The sequence below is a fragment of the Octopus bimaculoides genome, chromosome 3 (genome assembly GCF_001194135.2).
Source record: "Octopus bimaculoides isolate UCB-OBI-ISO-001 chromosome 3, ASM119413v2, whole genome shotgun sequence".
Lineage (NCBI taxonomy): Eukaryota > Metazoa > Mollusca > Cephalopoda > Octopoda > Octopodidae > Octopus > Octopus bimaculoides.
In genome coordinates, this window is record NC_068983.1 from 5,081,077 (window position 1) to 5,086,155 (window position 5,079).

The window sequence follows — 5,079 nt, forward strand, 5'->3', positions numbered from 1 at the left end:
ATATATATATATATATATATACACATATATACACACATACCTACTTACCTAGCTACTTATTTCTATCTATCTATTTAGCTTTCTCCTTTAACCTTAAGTAAAATTCTTGCGGCATTCTCAACGTCCCCTCTTAACCTTCACAAAACACCACGGCGAATCATCCGGTAGCAGTGGAGGTTGGTTTCTCGTAGTGTGCCCAGTGTTGGTGACGTGTCCTAACGGTGAAGCACGAAATTCTTGGATTTAGAACGCTACGAGATTCCAGGTATGATGGTGATTGAGAGAGGATGAGGCGGGTGGAGTAGAAGGAGAAGAAGGAAAAGATCAACAACAACAACAATAGCAACAACAACAACAATAACCACAAGATTAAGAACGACTGTAGTTCTAACAATAAATGACAAAAATATTTTTTGTCAGGTAAAGTTTGTTGAGTGAAGTCCAACGAAAATATTGTGTGTAGACATTTTGTGAACATGCCGTCTGATATTTAATCTCTTTGTGGCTGACGGTTTAACGTTTAGGATCGTCTGAAACAACGGACAAGAAAACTGCTCAGAATTTCAAATATATTTTCGGGAAGCGAAGAAGGACAAATTAAAATAAATAAGAATTTAAAAAGTAGATTGTAGCAAAACTCCTACAAAGTTTTGAATCCTCAGTGGTCATCTTCCTCGGCTGAGGGCCACAGCCTACCATACTGCCATAAAAACAAGGCCAGTTATGAAAAATTGTGTTACCATAAAAGGTACTAATGCCTATACGAACTTAGCTCAGGTAATCAAATCAGCTGATGTGTGACCGAGCTGGAATCTTCCTGCCAAATAGTTTGATTGAACATTCTAGAAACTTTGCTGAAGGTTATAAAAAGCTGGAATTTTGGACTTCTAGATAGATCGACTTCTGATGCTACACAGAGGTATGTCGTTCAGTTCAATCATAGGTGTTCTCACTTTTTCTACTTACTCTGACTAGAATGATCCTTATCTTACTAGAGACTATGTGAGTCATCTTTGTGACAAGACATTGTTATTCTGTCTGCTTAATTTGTTCTCAGTAATAACGAACCATCTTCATATTACTATTTAGTGTATAATTCAGCGAAAACTTGTACTTTATCCATTCGATGTCTCTAGAATACGAGGTCTGATCAAGGAGTATCAGGACTGGTGCCATGAAAAGAAAACTACAACACATATCAATTTGGCATTTAAGCTCCTTCGAAGCAGTTCCCTTCTGAAGACACACACTTTAACCAGTGTTGTTTCCATCGATGGAAGCATTCCTGGAACTCTTTTTTTGGAATGGCGAGCAGCTGCTCGTTGCTCTTTCTTAGATTTCTTCTGGGGCTTGAAATCTAGTTTTTCAAGTGGAATTTGAAAAAGGGGAAAGCGCAAGCGTCACCAAGCTTTTGGCAAAATTTGATGCAGTTTCTCTGCCATGGTCACTGATGGAACCGCTGAGGTATGGTGAGACAACCACACTCTACACACTTCACTTCCAAGCACTGCTGCAATAAACAATGGAAGCGAGTGAGAACATTATAACTTAGTGTATATGTGCGACAGAGTTCAACAGCAATCTGTACCAAGCTGTTTCACAATGCGTACTTTAGCTCCGTTACCATAACAACAATCCCGTTACTTTTTGATCAGACCCAGTACTTTCTGTTCATTTCAACAGATGTGTAAATGTAAAAACTAATATTTCAAGTTGATAAAAACTAGCAGAAAGACCGCCCTCCGGGCGGTTTTCTGCTAGTCCCTTGATAATATTTTCATATTTGATTCCCAATTCTAATAATTTTTAGATTTTACGCCTAATTATTTCTTTGTATAATAGCGCTCGCTTGCCAAGTAAATATTGCTTTCATTATTTTATCACAGTCATAATCTCTTTTTTAAACAAGCATCACGGTAGTCCAACAACAAGAGAAGCAATTTGTCAAGTTTTACCTTCTCCTCAAAGCAACAAAGAGACTTCAATTCAGCAGCCCATCTGTAAGCTTTGCAGTGTGTGTGCGTGAGAAAGAGAGAGAGAACATTGCAAACAATGAATGAAATAAACATGAAATAAAAAAAATCGTATAAATAAAAGGGCATTACTACAGATGTATCTATGGGATGACCTAAAATGTAAGTAGTTATTAAGCAATGAACACAAAAAAGATATTCGTGGGTGATAACTTATAACAAATGTTTCATTAGTTTAAGGCTTATAAAGAACGCCAGACGTTTCGGACGTTAGTCTGTCACCGAAAATAAAGAATGAGAAGTGGTGGTAGGAAACCAACTATGTAAGTTACAAATAACATAAACATTACGTCTACATACACAATATATTCGTATTTAATTGCTAGATTCGATACTACTAGGTTCGATATGTTCAACTAAAACCTCTTCTAGGTGGTACTCCAGCATGGCCTCAGTCCAATTACTGAAACAAGTAAATGATAAGAGATTATTTTACAAAACCCCCAGGGATTTCACTAAAATAAGGATCAAGGCTTAGTTTTTTTTAAATATCTGGATGAAAGTCGCTACGTCAACAATCTGTTTGTTAACGCTTTAGCATTCAGACTATTCTCTCAAATATAATGCTTATTTCTTCACATTATTTTGAATTAATCATGGATTATCTTGTAGCTTTGAGATTTCGACGTTGTCATTGTTTATTTTTAGAATGGCTTTGTAGGGTATATGTGAGAAGCTAGATCAAGCCGTTTTAAATATAAAATAGGTGGAATATTTGGGCCAGATATGGCCAGTTTAAACGTTAAAAGGTGAAGCTAGTTTTTTCAAGTAAACTTTTCTCAAAACAGAACGAATTCATCTTTAAGAATATTTTAAAAAGATTGCAAACGTAACAGATTACCACCAACACCGCCGCCACCGCTACTACTACTACTACTACTACTACTACTACTACCCATGGTTCTCCGTCGGTTACGACGACGATGGTTCCAATTGATCCGATCAAGGGAACAGTCTGCTTGTGAAATTAACGTGCAAGTGGCTGAGCACTCCACAGTCACATGTACCCTCAACGTAGTTCTCGAGGCAGATTCAGCGTGACAAAGCTGACCCTTTGAAATACAGGAACAAGAGAAACAAGAAGAAAGAGTGGAAGAAAGTTGTGGCGGAAGAATACAACACAGTTCACCACCACTCCCTGCCGGAGCCTCGTGGAGCTTTAGATGTTTTCGCTCAATAAACACTCACAACGCCCGGTCTGAGAATCGAAACCGCGATCCTACGACCAGTAGTCCGCTGTCCTAACCACTGGGCCATTGCGCCTCCACTCTACTACTACTACTACTACTACTACTATTCACGTATTGAAATTATTAGTGCCGTATGTGGTCCAAGTGGGCGCTTGTCTACGCATTTTATGCTGTCATTTAGTTTTATATACGTCAGAATATTGATTTATTTATGACTTTTGTAATTAAGCCATTCCGTTTTGCTTATTAATATTATTTAATAAGAATCGATTCTTTGAAATCGACAAAGAAAAACCAAGGCAGTCAATGTTTTTTTTTTATGGCTTTCTTCAGAGCAGGGGTCGGCATAATGGTCAGCAGTGACCCCTCGTGAGGTGACCTGTGGGGCTATCCAAGGGCCTGATAAACACCTGAAACAATTCTGAGCATTGAGGGTGTTGAATTATTAGGGAACATAAGTGCAGGTGTAGCTGCGTCGTAAGAAATTTGGTTCCCGACTACATGGTTCCGGGTTCGGCACCATTCTCTGTGTGTGTGTGTTTGTGTTTGTCCCTTACCACCGCTTGACAACGGGTGTTGGTGTGTTTACGTCCCCGTAACTTAGCGATTCGGCAAAAGAGACCAATAGAGCAAATACCAGGCTTGAAAAAGTAAATACTGGAGTCGATTCATTCAACTAAAAATTCTTCCAGTCAGTGCTCCAGCATGGCCGCAGTTTAAAGATTGAAACTTGTAAACTCTAAGGCAATGGTTCCCAACCTTTACACTACCAAGGACCCCTTTTATTTAAATGAGTTTTCCCATGGACCCCTTTTAATATGATTATCCTTATGTATGTATGTGAAGGCGCGTGGCTCAGTGGTTAAGGCATTCGACTCACGATCGTAAGGTCGTGAGTTCAATTCCCGGCGACGCGTTGTGTCCTTGAGCAAGACACTTCATTTCACGTTGCTCCAGTCCACTCAACTGGCAAAAATGAGTAGTACCTGTATTTCAAAGGGCCAGCCTTGTCACACTCTGTGTCACGCTGAATCTCCCTGAGAATTACGTGAAGGGTACCCGTGTCTGTGGAATGCTCAGCCAATTACACGTTAATTTGCCGAGAGGGCTGTTCCGTTGATCGGATCAACTGGAACTCTCGTCGTCGTAACCGACGGAGTGCAGTAGATGTACATGTGTGTGTGTGTGAAATTTTTAATTTAGTTCACGGACCCCCAGTACTACCTTTGCCAACTATCAGGGGTCTGCGGACCACAGGTTGGGAACCACTGCTCTAAGATGCACCCTTTGCATCGTATCAGGACAATTACCCCTATAGTACAACCCCCCATCCGACTACAACTACTCCCTAGGACAATTACCTACTCTTGGTTAATTACCCCTTCTCCAATATATTAAGAAGTTTTAAATCATCATCTGTTGTCCTTAGGGGTAATTGTCCTTGACGGTGGGGGTTATTGTCCATGGGGGTAAATGTCCTAGAACTCCTTTGCATTTCTTCAACATATAATAAGAGCAATACTGTCTTTAGACAAGCTTCTTTCAGTTTCCGTCTACCAAATCCCCTCTCAAGGCTTTGGTCGGCCCGAGGCTATAGTAAAAAACACTTGCTCACGATGCTACGCCGTGGGACTGAACCCGGCCGGGACCATGTGGTTGGGAAGCAAGCTTCTTACCATAAAGCCATACCTGAAAATTATTATTCTTTACTTTCTCTCTATCCAAAATCCCATCACGACCACCACCACTGCTGTTTTCTCGGAATCGTCCATAAGAGATCGCAAAGCCATCAGATCCACAACTTCAAGCTGTCGTCTGTTGCCGCCCGAATTGAGAGAGAATAAATGAAATACAAA